General features: G+C 43.2%; 1 long non-coding RNA gene across 1 annotated transcript; it reads left to right on the top strand.

Moving 5' to 3' along the window:
• The first annotated feature begins 866 nt into the window (after positions 1-866).
• On the top strand, positions 867-11,750 carry LOC122456429. The gene is made up of 3 exons (XR_006275353.1): positions 867-991; positions 2,159-2,379; positions 11,712-11,750. It is a non-coding gene; the product is annotated as an uncharacterized LOC122456429 (long non-coding RNA).
• Positions 11,751-21,826: the final 10,076 nt, after the last annotated feature.

The raw sequence follows: 21,826 nt of genomic DNA, 5'->3' as shown, positions 1-21,826 counted from the left end.
GACATCAATGTACACAAGATCACAAGCTGACCCTTTTTATATTGTTGTTGTTTCAGTAATAAGATTTGGTTTGTGCACCAGAAAATTATTCTTTTAACAAGTCTCATTCTATGATAAACTGCCTTTTAAAAAAAAAAAGTTTATTGCTGTTAAAACTTGTTTTCTAGGAGTTTCAGCTATGGGGTCATAAGGTGCATGTTGGAGTTTTCAGCTGAGGTTAATTATTTAATGTGATTCATATGTCAATGTTAACTCACCACAATGCCATAGCAGATCTGACAGATGACTCACCCAGCCTTCTTATCACTGCATTAGAATGGTGTGCTCAGAGTGCAAAAAAGGTTCTAAAAGGGAAGTAGTATGTTTTTCATGGTATCTTTTCCAATTGTCTTGAGTGGTATTGTTGCCTGTTGTATAAAATGATTAGCTATTGCTTATCAGAAAAATACTGCACTGACCTGTATACTCTAGCCTGCGGCCTGGGTTTAAAGAGGACAGAGTAGTTACTGTATTTAAAGTTAAAGTGTGACTTCAATCAGAGGGAGAGTGTGTGTAATGAGTGATAAGAAAATAGGTCTGTGCACCAGGGGACAAGTGTCACTGAGTTCAAATGATGGAATCATTTCAGGCCTGATCCTAGCTCCTTTGAAGTCAATGGAAAGCATCCCATTACTTCAGTGAGCTTTGGAAAAAAGGCCTCTACTGTGCAAGTAGAAGTGTTGCCATTTTAAATAAGAACACCATCAAACTACACACACAGTTTGCGTGTGAAGAAGCCTGCCTAATACCTAAAATCAGACCAGGGTAGCAGAGAGAGACAGACAGTACAACAGTTCCACAGGAGTAATTTGTATTTTATAGAATGCCTTAAATAATATTTTACTTTCTTGTTTTTGTAATTAAGGTCATAGACTAGAGTCCTCAGATGATGTGGTGTTAGTACCTGGCCTGGCTACTACAACAGATGGACAGGAGCCACTGAATGTTGCCGGTAGATATGTAACACTTCTATTTTTTTTCTTGCCATTAAAACAGCTAAATTGTTTGAGAAACCCCCAAATAACTGTAATCCTGAATTCACATTGTATACAGGTGCTGGTGGATACTCTCTCACACAGAACTCTACCCCTGCCAACTTGTCAGTGTGAGTGATAGTTGGGTTTCTGGTCTATAGAGAAAAGTGAGGTTGCAATACTGAGTAATAAGAGCTACCACACAGGGATAGGCAATTTATGGGGCATGGATGCTATATGACCTGGAGGTAACCATTAACATCTCAGGGAGACTTCCTTAGAAAATGTTAATAATAGTCTAAAGATAGTCACGTACAAATGCAATTCCTTGTTATATTAGAGAGAAATTAATTGGGCAACACTTTTGCTGGCGGCTGAATGTTTCCAGTCAAGTGTAGGCTGGAAATACAGACAGCTCCTTTAGTAAACAGGCATTAGTGGGTTTGGCTATTGTATAGTAATACATTCTGGAATATTGGTCTTGTATTTGCCTGACTGTCCTTTCAAGAGTTATTTATAGCTGCCTGCTTCCTAGGAAACAAACACCAGTGCAAAGCAAGTACATGCACCACTTGTTTGTGCAGTATGTAAACCAGGTGACGGTATAATGAAATTTTGGGGCAGTCATTATGTGACACTTCAGTTTTCTGTTTGGACAATGTGATTTTTTTTTTTAGCTGAGAATTTAACCTGGAAGTTTGTTAGTCACAGTTCGGGGCCAGTTTGCAAATAATTCTAGTAAGTGGTCTCCCACAAATGTTACTACAAAAATAAATAAAAGGAGAAAAAGATAGAGTGTGTGTGTGTGTGTGTGTGTGTGTGTGTAAAAAGATAATTTAGCTGTCTACTAGGATTATATTGCAGTTGGCAGGAGGGAGAAGCATAGGTTTATGAGTAAAGAATAGGGATGGTCAAAATTTTTGCCAAAACTGTTTTTCAGTAGAAAATTGGAGCTTTGATAAAATAAAGTTGTTCATGAAAAGTGTCTGCTTCCTGTGGAAAATTTCTGTTTTTCATCAAAAAAAATTAACACCCATAAATTGAAGTATTTTGCCCAAACTCAAAATATTTCCATTGTAAATACTGCAGCTGTGACTCTTGGGAGTTGTTCCCACCTACCTCTTGTCCCCATTCTCCTCTATAAGCTGGACTCCCACCAGACTTCATCTCCCATGTGGGCTGCTGCTCTAAACTGCATGTGGCTCCCTATAGCTCAAAGGTGTTATTCCACCAGCCAGGATGTTGTGATCATATCTTCTTTCCCTCTGCCATGTCCCCTACATAAGAGTGCTCCATGGAGGGTGGAATAGAGTAACCAAGCAAGCTCTGTGTTGGTGCAAGCTCTGCATGGTGAAAGAATCCTCAGGTAACTATCTCCGCCAACATTAGGTGAATTTGATAAGAAACTGAACATGCAAATACAGATGGGTTCAAATTTATTGAGCATAAGCTTTCGTGCCTAGTACTTCAACCTCCCTGGACACTCAACAACAGACTTAAAAGTGGCTATTCTTCAACAAAAAAACTTCAAAAACAGACTTCAGTGAGAAATTGCAGAATTGGAATTAATTTGCAAATGTGATACCATCAAATTATGCCTGAATAAAGACTGGAAGTGGCTGGGTCACTACAAAAAATAATTTTCCCTCTGTTGATACTTACACCTTCTTGTCAACTGTAGGGAATGGGCCCTCGTTAGCACTGACCCCCCGCCTGGCTACGGCAACTCCCATCTTTTCATGGATGTATATTTATACCTGCCTACTTTTTTTTTCACTCTATGCATCTGATGAAGTGGGTTATAGTCCAGAAAAGCTTATGCCCAAATAAATTTGTTAGTCTCCAAGGTGCCACAAGGAATCTTCATTGTTTTTGCTGATACAAACTAACACGGCTACCCCTCTGAAACCAGCACCCAGCTAGATTGCTGTTTTTACACACAACAAATGAGTAACTTAAATATATGACAGGTTTCAGAGTAGCAGCTGTGTTAGTCTGTATTCGCAAAAAGAAAAGGAGTACTTGTGGCACGTTAGAGACTAACAAATTTATTAGAGCATAAGCTTTCGTGAGCTACAGCTCACTTCATCCGATGAAGTGAGCTGTAGCTCACGAAAGCTTATGCTCTAATAAATTTGTTAGTCTCTAACGTGCCACAAGTACTCCTTAAATATATGAGTATACTAACAACCAGATTCTCTGATCTGAGCCAACTAAAGCTCTAGCAGGACTGAAGGAGAACAGGATGGTTGGGAGCAAAGGGGCTTTTGGCCACTTTTACAGCTTTCTGATCCTCAGCTGGCTCAGTCTCCCATTGTTGATTAGAACAGTCTGAGGGCTGCTCTGACCTATACCGGTGCAGCTGGGGTAATTGGGGTGAGGGAGGGGAAAGGTGACTCTAAACCACCTTTTGTGGATTTGCCTTGACTACAAATTTAAGATGTGGAGTTAGCTAACATGTTCAAGCATTGGGCTTTACCTCAACCATCTTAGTAGATGGTACTAAGTTTGAGACCACATTAGCTAACACATTCTAACAACACTCCTCCACATCCTAGTTAAGAGAACCAGTTGACCAGCTGCAATATCCCCCAAGAGCACGTTATGACAGCTACGATAGTTGGAGTATGGTCCTTTTCCCCAAGCTACACTTCCTACGTGGAGGACTGCAAGGGAGTTGTGTACACTGGCTCACTGGGGAAATTCTCACTGTAGTGGGAACAAATATTGGCCTATATTTTCCTAATAATGAGAAAAGGTGTTTAATTTGTTAGAGCAGGGAATACCTTTCCCACATTTAGCTACAATATGTATCTTTTATGACCTGTGTCTCACTCCAGTTTGGAAAAGCTTTCACAGATATGATTCTGTCCCATATCAGCATAATTTAGGAATAACTCTACTCACATGAAAGCCAGTGTAAATGAGAGCAGAAGCACAGCATAGGTGTAGAAAAACTGTTCTACAAATCATTATTTAAAGTAGAATGACCAATGTGCTGAATCCAGGTTAGACTTGGCCTTTGGAAATGGATCACGAGGCAAATCCTCGCTTTCTGTTTTCTCACTTCACTTTTGAAGTAAACATGTCAGTCAAACTTGCAGCGTTCTGAAATCATATACATATTTTCCTGTTCTCTTATCCCAGTTTTTTCCCCACTGACTGTGTCCCACATAGAGCTACTATTCAGCTCATTTTCTTTAGGTTTAGAATGGCTGACATATGCTGTTTATCCAGACAGCGACTATGCCCACTGCTGGTTCCTTGCCATGGTGAATAGCAGCATTCTTGTCTACAACACTAACCATGTCATCATTGTGCAACATTAAAAAATAACAGAAGGATCTAGGCCATGCTGTTTTTAAAATTACTGACATCTTATTTATTGCTTGCTTATTGAATCACTGTCCTTCCATACTTCCCGGATGCATTGGGCACCAAAGACCCAAATCAAACACCTCCGGTTGCAGGAAAGCCCAGAACTAGATCCCAGCTATGCAGTTTGGGCCTATTTCTATTTTTTAAATATGATCTATGTTGGATTATTAATATCGCTATAATGTCTGTGTAGCATTCTGGGCCAGATTGTGACTGAAACCAGGTAGCCCTGCTCAAGGAAGTAATGGGTCACCTATCACCCCCCTTGCCCTGCAAGCTGGAGACAAAAAGCCTGAAGCTGAATGCAGGTTGAGTTGAACAAGTGGAACTTTATTCAACCCTGTGGGTAACTCTGTTCATGTGGCTGAGTCGCTCCTAGCTTTAACTTTCCCTGTTCCATTGGTGTCCCCTCAATATCAGTCCCTCCAGGGAACACTGGCCATCTGACTCCAGTTTCACTGATCATGATGCATCTTCCCTATTTTACAAATCTGAGCAGATAACTATACCTGGGATGACCTCTCTCCCCCTTCTCTCTCTCTCTCCCTGTCCCATCTCCTAGTCTAGCAAACTCTCTGTGTCAGATCTCCTCCTGCCTGTTGGGTTGGCCTCTGGATGGTTTTCCTTCCTCTCTGTTCTCTGATGATCTCAAGCTCTCTCTGGGTGTTGTCTGCTGGCTCATAAGTGCCACCTGTTCCCATGGGCAGCAGGTATCATAGGCTGGGGGAGACTGTGCCAGTGGTGGGTGGGCTGGAGGGACACTAGCCTGAAGCAAGCGCTGGCAGTGGCAGAGGCAGGTCTCGGGGCTCTGATGGGGGGGGGGGGTGGAAGGGGTGGATCTTGGGCAGAAGGGGCAGGGCTGGGGGTCAGCCTCCCCTAGCTGGCAGTTCACGTGCCACCCGTGCCTGTTCCTTTGGATCACTTGTCCCTCTTGAGTTGTCACCTGATATGAAGTGGGTGCCACTGAACCTCACACAATTCTTGTAGCCCACTTCTCCTTTTGGTGTCTCTCTAATGACTGAATCCTCACAGGAGTGCCTGTACCCACAGCTGGTAGGTACTTGACTGACCTCTCATATCCTAGTGCCTGCTTTCTCTGATTGTTGACACCACCTTCCCTCTCAGCAGTGACCCACCATTCTGGCTGCAAACAGAAGTCCCCTCATGGAGTAGCTGGATTTTGGTCCTCAGTCCACCACAGGCACCGATGAAACAATTTGGCACCCTCTGTGATTGGAGTATTCCTGTATTCCACAAAATGCTAACAAGCGTTCTGAACCAGAAGGAAACAGCCTGGTGTAACAGTCTCTCAGCTGTTTTCACAGCTGATTCCACCTTATTTTTACTCTGTGGGGATACTAGAGAAGTGTTGTGGTGGTTAAACTCCTATTTGCTTACAAATTCCTTTAATTCTTCCTAAGCAAACTGAGTTTGTCCATGATATAATCCTGAATGTTGTATCTTGTTACACGTGGGCATTCAGTTTGCCAATCGCTGACTTGCTTTTTGTATCAAGTAGGGCATCGATCCCTCAAAATTTGAATAGTAGTTCAATGTAATCAAGTACTGCATTTCTTTGAAATAAATAAGTCTGCTCTCACATTTTGCCATGGTCAGGTTATCAACTATTGTAGTAACAGAGTTTTTTCTGCTGGTGGTTATTGCACGACCTTCTCTCAAGGAGCAGAGTTGTGTATTCATTCCTGGCCTGTAAACACAGTCTCCAGCCCATCTAAGGCAGCTGTCAATGTTACATGCCAGGTGTGAGGCATGTATCTTTTTTGGGTTACCTAAGGATGGGCTGAAGCAGTGTCGGCAGTTCTCTATCATCAAATATGATTCCTTCCTGTATACTCAGCTCATCTTTAATTTGAAGATCCAGTTCTGTTCCTAGCAGTACCTGGCTGCCGGATACTTAAAAGACTAGTAGCTTTTGTGCTGTGGTTGGATGTCCTTTTCATTGCCCTCTTTGATTTCCATCAGCTTTGCTGTTGAAGCGGAGAGATGGTGTTAATAGATTCAGTGTCCTGACCCCTTCCCCCAACTCGATGATGCTGGGTATATATGTCCAGCTCAGGGTGTCAGTTAACACCAATAATTGCCCCTGGATAATATTTCAGTGCTACTGGTAACACTGGAGGTATATTAACATGTGCAGCAGACTCTGGAGCACTATGAAGGGGCTTTGCCATGGCTGTCTCCAGGGGCTGAGGGTCTGGTCGCACTACTGCTAGTGGCTTATAGCTGTACTGAGGGAATGCAACACTCCAAATACCACAGTCAGAAGCTTTTCTTCTATTTGGGCATATATCTGTTCAGACTCTGGCAGGGCTCTGCTGGCATAAGTGACTGACTGCTCTGGCGAAAGAGCTACACTCAATCTTTCCACTGATTCATCAGGCTAGAGGGTCAGTTGCTCTCCTAGCTGAATAGTACGTCAGGAAGGGTGTCTGTTGTTTGTTTCAAGGCATGTCAAATGCTTGCTGTTGGGGACTGCCCAGTCCACCTCAACATCATGCCTTGTGAACTGACTGTATGGATTCCGCTAGTGCAGCCTTAGATTGTGTTGCTCTTTGTAATGGGTGTGCCAAAAGTCCAGTTCCCCCAAAGAATCATACTGCAAGCAGGCCCTGTTAGCCAGCAGAACTTGCACAGGATGTTTTCCCAGTTAACGTACACTGAGATGGGGCATTGTCCCTTCTTGCTTTCCTGTCCTGAGAGCTGAACTGATACGCTCTCAGACTCAAGGAGAGAGTTGAGAGTCATCACTGCTGTTGAGTGCCCTCTTCCTCTTGTATATGTGTGACTGAATCTTCCTGAGAACCTCCTTCTGCTCTTGCACACACGCCTAACATAGTTCAACTTGCCACATTCCTTGCAATCCGGTTTAGTGTGGGGCACTTCTTTATCCACTCATGCTGTCTCCCCACAGGTTTCAGAGTAGGCAGCTGTGTTAGTCTGTATTCGCAAAAAGAAAGGAGTCCTGGGCACCTTAGAGACTAACAAATTTATTAGAGCATAAGCTTTCGTGAGCTACAGCTCACTTCATTGGTTGCATTGAGTGGAAAATACAGTGGGGAGATTTATATATACACACAAAGAACATGAAACAATGAGTTTCATCATACACACTGTAAGGAGAGTGATCACGTAAGATGAGCTATTACCAGCAGGAGGGAGGGGTGGGAGGAAGAAGAAAACCTTTTGTAGTGATAATCAAGGTGGGCCAATTCCAGCAGTTGACAAGAACTTCTGAAGAACGGGAGGAGGGGGGGAATAACATGGGGAAATAGTTTTATTTTGTGTAATTACCCATCCACTCCCAGTCTCTATTCAAGCCTAAGTTAATTGTATCCAGTTTGCAAATTAATTCCTATTCAGCAGTCTCTCGTTGGAGTCTGTTTTTGAAGTTTTTTTGTTGAAGAATAGCCACTCTTAGGTCTGTAATAGAGAAAATAACAGAACGCCACTAGCCATCACCTTCAGCTCCCAACTAAAACCTCTCCAACGCATCATCAAGGATCTACAACGTATCCTGAAGGATGACCCATCACTTTCACAGATCTTGGGAAACAGGCCAGTCCTTGCTTACAGACAGCCCCCCAACCTGAAGAAAATACTCATCAGCAACCACACACCACACAACAGAACCACTAACCCAGGAACCTATCCTTGCAACAAAGCCCATTGCCAACTCTGTCCACATATCTATTCAGGGGACACCATCATAGGGCCTAATCACACCAGCTACACTATCAGAGGCTCGTTCACCTGTGCATCTACCAATGTGATATATGCCATCATGTGCCAGCAATGCCTCTCTGCCATGTACATTGGTCAAACTGGACAGTCTCTACGTAAAAGAATAAATGGACACAAATCAGACGTCAAGAATTATAACATTCAAAAAGCAGTCGGAGAACACTTCAATCTCTCTGGTCACTCGATTACAGACCTAAGAGTGGCTATTCTTCAACAACAAAACTTCAAAAACAGACTCCAAAGAGAGACTGCTGAATTGGAATTAATTTGCAAACTGAATACAATTAATTTAGGCTTGAATAGAGACTGGGAGTGGATGGGTCATTATACAAAGTAAAACTATTTCCCCATGTTATTCCCCCCTCCCCCCGCACCCCTCACTGTTCCTCAAATGTTCCTGGAAATGGCCCACCTTGATTATCACCACAAAGGTCTTCTTCCTCCCCCCTCCCCTTCCTGCTGGTAATAGCTCATCTTAAGTGATCACTCTCCTTACAGTGTGTATGATAAACCCCATTGTTTCATGTTCTCTGTGCATGTATATAAATCTCCCCACTGTATTTTCCACTGAATGTATCCGACGAAGTGAGCTGTAGCTCACGAAAGCTTATGCTCAAATAAATTTGTTAGTCTCTAAGGTGCCACAAGTACTCCTTTTCTTTTTGTCTCCCACAGTAAGTGCATCTCACTATGGGTAGAGGACCTTGGCCGCCTGCTTTTTGCTGTTGTCTCATGGGTTGTACTTTCAAGTTTGCTGTATCTCCTAAGACTTTCACTCCTTCTCTTGAGGCTTCCACTGCACACCCCATGTCTGAGCATCTGTCTAACATGAGATTGCCTTCCCGGAGGTAGTGCTCCCAAATGCTGGAGACTATCCTTGTTCTGAATCAGGGAGTCTTTGACAAGAACTCAAAATTACATGAAGCAGGCAAAGTGCATAAGGCAGTAACATAGGGAGCTGTTCCCTTTGCTTCAGATTGGTCTTTAGTGTGTTGCTCCACCGTTTTGTTCTGCTTTGGGGAGTAACAGTTCCCCAGGGCTCCTAGGACTGCTGTGAGGCAGTGGTGAGCTTCAAAGTGGTCCAGATCTCCCTGCCTTGTACCCCACTAAGGTAAAATAATAGTTTTACTTTGCTGGTGTTGTGATCTTCCTGCATGACCAGGTCATTGTACAGCTTGAACTCCTCCCTCCACCATCACTGGGCTAGGTTTGTGCCTGCAAAATTCAGGCTCAAGGGTGGGGTGGGGCTTCAGTCCAAGGTCCATGGCTCATGGTGCTAGCTGCTGCACTGCAGAGAACTCACAGCTTTGACACTGCCACCATGTTTCATTCACACAGTACAAAGCCAAATGCAGTTTAAGTTGAACAAGTGAAACTTCATTAAATCCTGTGCATTGCTGTCCATATGGTTGAGTTGCTTCCAGCCTAAACTCCCCATATTCCCTGTTCCATGGGGATCGACTCAATAAGAGTCCCTCCAGGCAACAATGGCCCACTAATTCCAGTTCCATTGATCATGACACAATCTGGATCACAGGAAACAGTGTAGGGACAACAGTAGCTTCCACAAGGCCGCTACATTCCACTCCTTCCTTTCGCATAAGCAGATGGGATGGGGTAGGGGGTAGGCAGAGCTTGGGATGTGCAATGTGCAGGGTATGGTAGCTAACACAACAAGGAAAATAAGCTACCCCAGTTATAAGCTTAGAAAAGGGTTCTTCCCCCACAGAGCAAAGAGAAACAGGTAGCACACCATGTCTCAGAGTCACAGTCTGCCTTCTTGTTAACTCTGGGGCAGTGCAGCCACCTACAGCTTTGTACTCAAGGATCGAAGCGGAACTGTCTATTTTTAAAAAAAACTAGGTACCAAGTAATACAGTTCACGAAAAGATGTTGTGAAGAAATGTGTTTATGTTTATCGTGCACTGATCCCAGTTACTCATTAAAGACTTTTTCTATTAATAGTATAGCACCATGAGGCTGTCAGGGGTGCAAATTCACCTGGTGCCATTTGCTGTAAAAGTGAGCTAAAAATAGAATTGCAAAAGTCCAATCCAAGTAGAACTTTAATTTCTGAGTTAATAATATGTACTATACTAACTATATAACTTTGTCATGCTAAAAGCTTTGCTCAAGAGTACACACATTCAGTTCCCTTTTAAACTACAGAATAAATTATGATTTTTGGTGCATAGTCTCTTCTGTTTTTAGTCTCTCTTTTGATATTATTCCCCAGACCAAAAATAGCTCAACACATGGTTTGTTTACTACAGTTCTCTACTGTGAAGTTTTAATATTTTTGCCAGTAGGCTGAAATGTGGCTCAAGGACAGGGTCAGAAGGTTTTGATATATAAGTAGTGAATATTTCACTGCAACTGACTTTCCATTTAGTCAAAACTAGGCAAAAAAATGTTCATTAAGGCAGATTCTGGTCTCCATTGCAGCTGTGTTAATTCAGGGGTGTCAATGGATGTCCTACAGAGATACACCAGAGCAGCTGAGATCAAAATTCAGCCCAATATATTTTCTGCTGTATTTAGAAATTGCCCATTTAGGACCTAGACATGCATTCTTGCGTACTCCAGACTCCTAGTGAAACTGATGAGTGTTTTGGGTATGCAGGATTGAGCTCTTAAGTATACAAATCCTATGTGCAACAGCAACATCTTCTCCAAGTCTGAAAAACTGATAGCCAGAGATGCAGAGAAGAATGACATCAGCCATGAATGCATTGTAGGAGTCAAATGTATAGACCTAGTGGAAAAGAATAAGATGGAAGGATGGTGAAATCATGGAATCTCTGTCTCTATGTGGAACACAGGGCAACTGCCCGTAAAGTAACGGTGATAGGTGTTCCACAAATACAATAGCTTCCTTGCAGGTTTTTTTTAGGGTTGACTTCAATGGGCATTGAAACAATTTCAGGAAAACTCTGCAGGTGACACTTTAGGCAGGATACATCTAGGTTATACCCACTCAATTATTTTTTACAAAGTCAAAGCAGATTGAAGAAACAGATGTGTCTATAACGTTACCTCCCTCGTGTGCTCCAGGGACTACTTGTGGAGAAGGGGATGTAGGTCATCCCATCCCACCCTATGTTATTGACCAGCCTGTCATCCCACCAAACCTTCCTGGGTGTCAGAAAGAGTGATCTCTTGCATTTATAACCAGCGCTAAAAGCAGAATAAGGCTGAAATTAAAATAAGGTTGATAACACAGTGTAAAGCCTCATATTTCCTGTGCAGCTGAGATGAAGAGGTCATTAGCTAGCTTTCCTACTGTCAGTGCTTATCTCTTCTAATAAAGATTATGTTAGTTAAGGAGGCTTTGACCCGTCTATTTAATCTCACTGTAGCACTTTTGTGTTTATTTAATCTGAGGCCATCCAAAATATTTTCTCAGTGCTCAGATACAGGTGCAGTCTCTGGGTGCATTCTAATATAAGCCAAGCTGTTTATCTATAGCTATGATAAAGAGTAGTCACAAGTAATTTGTGCCATGACAATATACCATGACTCTTTTTAAGTTCTTTTCATTTTTATCTGGAACTGTAGTGCTTAACGCAGTAAAGAAACCAGAGCTTCTGTCTCCGGCCCTGTGCTGAACTAGATGTACTCTGGCTCCTTCACAAGCATCACATCTAAGAACTGATCCAGATACTTCAGGATGGACGCTTGGCTAACTTCTCCTTATAATCTTCTGGAGAAAAAGCAAGGATAAATAAATGAAGAGCAGAAAGTACTCAGGAGAAAAAGCAAGGATAAATAAACGGAGAACAGAAGCATGGTGGCTATATCCCACCTTTTCCCCTACTAGCTGCTGCAGCAAGAAGTTGCACAAGTCATGAATCATCATTTTGTCTAGACATGCACAGCATACTACTTGCTCATCAGCTCCTTGAGGAAGATTCAAAACATTTGGCATATTTCCTCCTGTATCAGTCCTAACATATAGTGCACTGAGGGTAACAGGTTCATGTACATCCCTCACCTTCCTGCACACTGGGCTGCTAGGGCAGTATACCTCTGAACAAACATAGGCATTACAGTCACAATGTGACAATTCAGCGATGTGTATGCAGTGTTTGTCCTCATCTTGATTACTCTCCCCAGTTTTGCTTACCTCACATCATGAAAGTTATGGCAAAGACTGAAAAGATCTAGAGAATGATGGCAAACATGGGTAGGGCTATGTCCGGACTGGCTCGTGCTGTCTGAAAGCCTGGCAAAAACTGGGATTATTTGGATGGAAAGGGGAAGAGCTAGAAGGAACTTGATTGACTGAGAAAATTAGGAATTGTAGTGAGAAGTGATTAATCCTTGATTTTCACCTGGTCACAACAAGGAGACACCATGAAATGAAAGGACAATACATTCAGAGCTCATAAAAGAAAATGCTTCCTTTTGCAACATAGGGTCAAATGCTGTTGTTGGATTTTTTAAAAAAACTCCTCTCTTTAATGACTATTAATAATATTTGTTGCTTCTATGCAAGTTAAGAATATAATAAAACTGGCTGTCAACATACTCATACATCAGGTTCCAAACGAAACATAACTCAGGAAGGCAGATTTCCCCCCATGATCCTGCAACCCTGCACAAGTACTCCACCACTCATATGAATAAGGATTGCAGTCCCTTGATTACATGCTGTGTGTGTAAGAGAAAGAGGGTGTCGTTGCCTGCCCCCGAGGTTTCAGATATGTCAACAGATAGACAACAAGATGTAACACTGGATAGAAGTCTAGTCTAGGTCTGGCTTGAAGTCATTGAGGGCTTTGTATGGTCTTCAGTGGGTTTAGGATCAGGATCATGTATATGAGAAGTGTGCCTAATATTTTAAATGTCTTTTAATAACAAATTTAGGATTTACAATCAGGGAAAGCTATAAAAATGTCCCCTTCCATTATCAAGTCTGTACTTAATAAGGTTCTAATTCACGCTAAATTACATTGACAAAGTAGTCTTGCTGGGCAAGAGAGCTAATTAGATCAATCAGAAGTTTGCTGTAGGAGACATTAAATAGATCAAGGAGGTTTCTGTGTTTAGATGTGTAAGTCACTAGGGCTTTCAAACAGAGAAATGTTATTACTATCTTGTAACCAAGCTTCTGTAAGATTTAGATGCCCCTTGTGCTTTCAGTGATCATTAATGAAGAAGGAGAGAACCAGTGTATTACAAGTTTTAAGCATGAAGGGAGAGTTTGAAAGGAGGAATCAACAGTTTTCCTAGACAGTTACCACACTCAGAACAGCTTTGTGATGTTGCTGAATTGTGCCTGATAAGGATGACATGATACTGAGGCTGTATGGGAGACCTTAAAGTCAGAAAGTCCGATGCTTTAGCACTTCTTGCACAGTGACTGGACCAGCAATTATCCTGATCAGAGAGAAGTCCTGTGGGAATAGGCAACTTCTTGGTAAATCTGAATTCTTCTACCCATATTATTATTACTATTATTCATGTCTTCAAAGCCCTGTACAAATATTAACATATTTATTATTTACAATGGGCACAGTGCAAAACTTATGCTTCATCCACAACATATAAAGACAAAACAGATGATTTAAATAGAAAATATACAGTGGGGTGGAGAAACAAAAAGCAAGAGATAAGCAGCACATCAGGTGTTTCTGTACATTTATTCTGTGGAGTAGGGACATAGTTTTCTTTAGTGTTTTCACTGTTTAGCTGACACTTATTTGATGGGAAGTCTAGGGTTCATAGGCCACATGGAGGAACTTGAAGGATGAGATAATGGGGGCATTAATGACCCGGAAAGGAGGGTCCAGGTGTAAGAGGCCACATGGGAAAAGGCTGGGCAGAGAGTAAGGTTAGTCAAATGGGTTGTGTGGCAGAAAGGGGAGAGGGAGGTCAGTCTTGGCTTCCAAGCCCATGTCCCTTCCCTTTGTCTTCTCCTTCCCATACTCTCTTCTCTCACTTGCTACCTCCAGGATCTTTACCTACCCATATGTGCTCCTGACACCACCCTCTGTCTGTAGATGTGTGAAGCTTTCACCCTTTCTGCTTTTTGCAATCTTCACCACCATCCATCTTCGCTCCTGAAGACAAAGTATCATCTAGGTATTTGGGTTGCTTGCCCTTTAAAAGTATACCTGGGATTACATTATCAAATAGTACAATATTCCCTTCCCTGAATAAATTACTGTCATTGTGTCAGAGAAGATTCATATGTTTCTATGTTGCTACCAATCGGTTTACAAGTGATTCCACAGTCAATTATAAGCATAGGCAGCTGGTGAACTGGCCACTGGGGGAAGCTAGTCCCCATCACTTTTGCCCCAAGGCCCTGCCTTTCCCCATCCTCCCAAACAGGAAACCAAAGTAAGCCCCCACCCGCAGCTGCCAGCCCCTCCATCTCAGGCCACCCGAACTCTCCCAACCCCAGAGTGCCAGGTGACTGGGTGGCACGGCTGCAGAGCCCCCAGCAGTGCCGTCCCAGCATCCTGAGCACTGGGTGGGTGGTGGGGCCACAGCTCCAGCCCGGGCCAGGGAAGAGCAAGAACTTCAGGAGGGAGTCTGGGGGTGGAGTGTGGGTGGGGTCACACCACTCTATTTGGGGAGGCTCAGCCTCCCCCAGCCTATGATACCCACCGCCCATGATTATAAAGGTAGCTTTTACACTCTGTGTTTTCTTTTTGCAGGTGGGGGTTAATTTTGCATGCTGATTTACCAGAAGCAGGACATAGAGAGGTGTAATCTAGTGAGCTGACCACAGGAGTAGGAGGAGCCCCAAATAATCACACTGGCTTGGTACCATACGTTACTTTGATCAAGTGTCCACTAAGTTTGGATGCCCAAGCTGGATGGAATTTGCTATCTTCTGCTGGGAATCCAAAACTAATTGCTCAATTAGGCACTTAAAATCAGGGCAATTAACTCAGGAAACAATATCTGAGTTACAGAAATACCTCACAAGGCTACTATGAGGCTTTAAAAGAATTATCAGACTCTTGCATGAAAAGTTGTTGTAATCAGTTTGTTAATCCATAAACTGGTTGATATTGTAGGGGGAATGTCTGCTCTGTAGCACCTCCTGCTAGTCAAACACATCTTTTCAGGCAATCCCTGCCTCAGTTTCCCTAATGCAGCTTTTGTATCTCCCAGAGGGTCACATAGTTCAGCCCTCCAGCTGGATCACTCTCAAAGTTCAATCCCCTTCCAGGGAACAAGAATGTAAACAAACCAGAAGCACTTTTATCCAACTTGAGCTCCTCTTCAACCCAGCCTCCAAACTCAATTCCCACTTCTTTCTGGGTTACTTTTGAGTCTTCCTACCCTAGGATAAAAGTACTGACTCTTAAGCTACTTCCCTAGAGCCAACCAGAATCTACTTCAGGACTTTTTACAGGAACCCAACATGCTCCCTAAAACTCGTCTCCTAAAGTATGCTTTCTCAGCCCTTTTATGAGGCCCAGGTGTACCTGACCCCAATTAGTCCAGCTCTCTCATGCTGGGAAGCAGCTAATTAATTATGCCACAGGTGCGGCTGGCTACAATGTCCCTTTAAAGGGGCCAGTCACTATGTGGCAGTTGGGTCTAATTTTTGGTTTGCTTTGCACTAAGCTGGTAGAAATCTAGGTTACCTGGCATCCTGAGGGTTCCCCTTATGTAAGCAGACTCCTCAGGTGGTGAAGTATGGGTGGGGCAGCTCCTAAGTCACTCCTCTTCTGACTCCCAGCACGTTGGGGTTATTCCTACAAAAAAGTGGCTATAGGGTATGGCCAGGGTATCCCTCCAAGCTGGCCACCTGTTTGAACAGATGTTTGGGTTGTGGATAATCAGGTGTAAATTAGAGCTGCCTTTAGTTATTGTAGGGTCCAGCCCTCACTCACCTGTTGGGTTGGTCCTGGGTTTGGAGAAAAGTAAAGCTGGCTGATAGTTGCCCCTTTTTCCTCAGCTGTTATGAATGCACCTTGGCTGAGGATCTAGAATTCTGTGTCTAAGTGGGTTTGTTGATACTAATACACAGCATCACCTCTTGTCCTTATCACAACAATGCTAGGAATACAGTTTAACTAACTACTGCTATATCCTACCCCAGAGATGGCTGCATTGGGATGACTGAATTTGACAGCAATTACCTATAGGTTGTGCATGGCTTTGGCCTTTGTGTGGGTGCACAGAGGGAACAGAGTAAAGGATTGCCTGTACAGGGACCTGTTGCAGTTATGTTCCTTACATTCTGGATCGTTCCCTGCTAGCATCCTGTGAGCACCAACTATTCCAAATGTGGGGAGAAGCCAGAGCTATGGTCCAACATGCACTGGCCATTCAGAAATTGGTGCAGGGGTCATTCTTCCACTGCATCTCATACAACTGTGGGAAACATAATGGTTGCCTGAGGCCCAATGCCTCCCAAAAGCTATTTCAGGGAGAGCACACCTCTACAGCCTTCCCAAAGCAGGCCTGTGTCCCCATGGTAGCACCTTACCCATGGTTAGCAATAGGGTAAAGCATCTTGATTCTTGCACAAAGTTCTGTACAAACCAGTCATTTGTAGTACTAATGGCTGTGAGATACTAAAATAAATACATGTTCATCACCTGGTGCAACTGCTACTGGAATACTGTGTCCATTTCTGGTGTTCACTGTTTAAGAAGGACTATGGAGAGGCTTCAGAGAAAAGCCACAAGAATGGGGGGAAAAGGCTGGTAGTGAAAGCTTCCAGGATCTGTTTAACTTAAAAAAAGAAGTTAAGGGGTATCTTGATCATAGTCTAGAAGTACCTACATGGGAAACTAAATTTGATAATAGAGGGCTCTACAATCTAGTGCACAAAGATATAACAAGATCAAAAGGCTGCAAGTTGAGGCTGGACAAATTGCAGACTAGAAATAAGGCCAATTTAAAAAATGTCTATAATTAACCATTGGAACAATTTATCAAGGATTAGGGAAGATTTTCCATCACTGGAAAGTATTAAATCAAGATTGGATATTTTTTCTAAAAGATATGCTATAATTCAAATGAGAATTAATTCAGTGAAGTCATACGGCCAATGTGTTACAGGACAACATATTAAATGATCATAATGGTCCCTTCTGACAGTGTAATCTATAAACCTCTAGTGAACATTTTGCAAGATGAATATCTGTGTCACCTCTATTTTTAAAGAGGAAAACATCTGCTCCTTTTTCAAAGTTAGAACTTGTAGCTAGGACCAACAAAACACACATGCCCTTTAACGGTGCTTCACATACAGTAGATGTGCACAGAAGTGAAACAACATGTTTGGTTTGTTAATGCTGGCTATTAAAAAGAAATGGGTCTTTTGCATTCTTTGAAGGCATACAGAGATTTCGCAAGTTGAGCAACGTTTTTCAATTGAGTGGAAAATCAAAGATGCTCTTTGGTTTAGCCTTTAATGATTAAAAATATCCCAGTGGCATGCCAACCACTTGTAAATTAATTATCAGGGAGAGGCTGCTCTTGAGGCTACTAGTAATGGTTTAATAATAGGTCTAGGATGTCCAATTAGTGAGAAATATAAAGCACATGTTACTACAGATAAGAGCCTCTTGGTCTTTTTTTTTTAAATGGAATGCACTTTGAAGCTTTAGCTCATTCCTTGAAATTAAGACAGTGGACTCACATTTCACAAGGTACCTTTGGAGCTGACTATTTTTTTTTTACACCACCAACTTGCAAATGTAGCCTGGAGATAAGAAAGGTCCTGCCTTGAGTATCAGAATATGGGATCTCCTGAACCCAGCAAAATCTGAATGTAAAAGAAAGTATTCTTATCTCCTTCATGGAGCCAACAGGCCAGAACCTTGGGCCCACCTATGCTGTTCCAGCTGTGCAAAGCAGATTTAAAGTTGGCTTAGGTGGTCAGTTGTAAATTCTTCAATAGTGTAGAGTCTTGAGGCTGCTCTTGCTCATATCATGGGCTGAACTCCCTCAGCCTTTGGTTTGGCCCAGGATCGGGGTGGCATATAGGTGGTGTACAGCTACATTTGCCTCTTCACCAAGTAGGATTTAGCTAGACCTGAGGATCTAGCCCAATGGTGTTATTACTGAATTACATTGATTTAACTGAGGTCAGAATCTGGCTCTATGGTAGGAATTTGAGTATCTGGGTAAGTGCAGAGTATGGTTTGCTTTGAGACCTGGCTTCCTCTAAATGTAGAGACCATTTTCCCATCTTATCTACGGCAAGTTGTGCGTGTCTTAATCCTGTGGATGTTCCCTTTGACAGTGAAACTACTCTTTGGTGCAAAGCAAGCAAGATCTGGACTATCCCTCTTCTTCTCCCCTACCTACTTTTAATGTGGAACACTTAGTTGTTTGCCAGACCAACAACATTATGAATCCTATTTTAATTGTGCTTTGTTTCATATATTACCAGGCTCCTGGGCATTGAAGTATGATGGCAGAGGCTAAAAGTATCACTTTTATGCATACTAATTTCCAGTGGTCTATGGAATGGGAGGTCATTCCTTGATTCAATTTCTGCTCTATTGCCACAATACACTGCATGTAAGTTACTGGCTTAGTTTGCTCTGAGTTCATTGAACACGTTTAACAATTAAAGGCAAAGCGTTCTAACTTGTCAGCAGGAACATGCCCAAGAAAGCAAAGTATAATTTGCTGTGATTGTAAAATACATTCCATTCCACTCTTGTTTTGACGCTGTTCCTTGGAGCGAGGTATTTTGTGTTTCATAAGGAAGCCTTTTTCTTCTTTTCAGCATGGAGATGGGCCCAAAATGAAACCCAGGATGTGAATATTTGCAAATCTTTGCAAGGTTTAATTCTGGATCTAAATGTTATAACTGAATTTCATCTCTATTTTAATGTTGTTTTAAAGCCATAGGACAGCACTTACATGTCCAAGGGAACTAATAGGTAAGATATGAGAATGGATAGCTCCTTTGGTAACAGAATTAAATACAGGCTTCTAAAGTAACTCTGGATGACTGGGTGGAGAACAAGTGGACAATAAAATTCATATATGAGTGGTCAGGTGTTTCTGGAAAATATATATTGATGCAACTCAGTGGAGAACCAAGTCCCGAGTATAGTCTCAAGATATACCAGTTGGATGGCCTTTCATAAAGAATGTATAGGGTCTGATTCTCCTATCACTACACCAGTCTTATACGAGCATAGCTACATTAGATTCAGTGAATTTACTCCTGATTTACACCTTTGTAAATGAGAACAGAATCAAGCCCATGGGATCCAGCCCTGGATAAAGTGCTTATAATACATAGCTCTTACTTAGCAGATCTCAAAATAATACCTAGCTCATCTCATCAGCAAATCTCAAAGCAAGGGGTCAGCAGGGGTGAAAGTAACTTTGGGGTGTGTGGCCTCGACCAGAAGAGGTGTGGCCTCGACCGGAAGAGGCAGGGCCTTTAAATATCTGGGCCCTTTTAATCAAGATTTTAAGGCCCCAGGGCTCCGGCTGTGGCTGGGAGCCCCTGGGCCTTTAAATCATCCCAGGAGCTACCAGCTGCAGAGGCAGCTGGGAGCCCCGGGGCTCAGGGGCTATTTAAAGGGCCCCTGGCTCTGGCCGCCACTACCGCAGCGGAGCTCTGAGCCCTTTAAATCACCACCGGAGCCCTGCCACCGCTACCCCAGAGGCTCCAGCAGCAGGGCTCGGGCCGCTGCGGGGAGCCTGGGGCCCTTTAAAACGCCAGCCTGGGGAAGCCGGTCCGGTCTGGCATGGCGTACTGGCTCTTGCCGGTATGCCGTACTGGACCATACCAGCTTACTTTCACCTCTGGGGGTCAGTATCATTATTCCCATTGTACTGATGGGGAACTGAAGCCCAGAGAGTGGAAGTGACTATGGAGAAGGCTTATAGAGAATTAAAAATAATAGCTGCACCTTCAGTGATGTCAGGTCATAGATTATTTTAGTCACAGAACAGTCCAGCTTTTCTCTGTATTTTTCACACTTCTTCCAGTTAACACTTAAAAAGCCCGGTGTAGATGTTAGTGAATTTTGGTTTCATAACACTTGTGGTTGAAAAAGGTTCTTTCCAAAGCCAGCGTCTGGAATTTGCTTATTGATAAAGCCACCCACACGCTGGTACATCTCTCTCTAATATCTTTGAACTACCTTCAAACAATGTTCTTGCTTGATAGAGAATTAATGAGAATACCTGCTGCCTCACCATAAATAAGTCCTTACAGTTTCAGCTCCCAGAAGCAAAATACAGCACGCCCTAATAAAAAATCACCTCTCATCTCAAGGCTTTCAAATACATGTGGATGGAACAATGTGCTGGGAAGGAGGGAGTGGTGGTGCAACAGCTCACTTATAACTTGCAGCCTAGTGGTTAAAGTACTCACCTGGGATGTGGGAGACCCAGGTTCAATTTGTCCCTCTCTGGCAGGGATGGAGAAAGGATGTGAATGGGGTCTTCCACCTCTTAGGAGGCTGAGCTATGGCCTCAGATGCCCCATCAGTCTCTCCTCTATTGAAGCTGTTCCACTGTGGATAAACAATGAAAGAGTGGTTGAAGCAAGTGAACTGGACCCAGGGTCTCCCACGTGAATGCCCTAATCACTCGGATACAGTCATTCCCATTCTCTTTCTGGCCCGCTGACACTTTCATTAGATAATCTCAGTAGAACTGTTACAACAGGAGACACTGAGGGAGTCTCACAGCAGAATATCCCTTAGCTCAGTAGCTAGAGTACTCCTGTGAGAGATGGGAGATGCCTGTTCAAATCCATTCTCCCTTCTGGACCAGAAAGAGGGAACTGAACTTGAGTCTCTGACTTCACAGCTGTGTGCTCTAATCACTGGACTAAAAGTTTTCAGGTGGGCACCATTGCTGCCGTTGACCAGATTTTGACTGGCTCCTGACTGGTTAGATGTCTTCTAAGCATGCCTACCTGATCAGGCCCCTTTATGCAAGCTGGGTGGCCAAATGCCGATCTTCCCCTGCTTCATCAATCACTCTGTGACTTAGGCAGGAGATAGGTATCTGGATGAGTAGAGGGAAGCTGCAGTGTGCATGCTCAGAGTCAGGAGCATTATGCTGGCAGATTTACCTTGAAACAAACAGTGCAGTGGCACAGGACCTGAAATGACATGGGGGAAGGGCCCCAAAATTCAGGACAAATCTCATCTGACAGCCTGCCCCTGAGTCCTGGCTGGCAGTGCAGCAGGGCTCAGACAGGCAGGTTGCCTGCATTCCGTGGCCAGTGGCCTCACATCACTCATAGATTCATAGATTCATAGATACTAAAGTCAGAAGGGACCATTCTGATCATCTAGTCCGACCTCCTGCACAGTGCAGGCCACAGAATCTCACCCACCCACTCCTACAAAAAACCTCACCTATGTCTGAGCTATTGAAGTCCTTAAATCATGGTTTAAAGACTTCAAGGAGCAGAGAAGCCTCCCTCAAGTCACCCATGCCCCATGATACAGAGGAAAGCGAAAAACCTCCAGGGCCTCTCCAATCTGCCCTGGAGGAAAATTCCTTCCCGACCCCAAATATGGCGATCAGCTAAACCCTGAGCATATGGGCAAGATTCACCAGCCAGATACTACAGAAAATTCTTTCCTGGGTAACTCAGATCCCATCCATCTAATATCCCATCTCAGGGGATTAGTCCTATTTACCCTGAATATTTAAAGATCAATTACTTACCAAAATCCCATTATCCCATCATACCATCTCCT

The sequence above is a fragment of the Dermochelys coriacea genome, chromosome 13 (assembly GCF_009764565.3).
Source record: "Dermochelys coriacea isolate rDerCor1 chromosome 13, rDerCor1.pri.v4, whole genome shotgun sequence".
Classification (NCBI taxonomy): domain Eukaryota; kingdom Metazoa; phylum Chordata; order Testudines; family Dermochelyidae; genus Dermochelys; species Dermochelys coriacea.
This window is presented reverse-complemented; position numbering and strand designations above follow the sequence as displayed.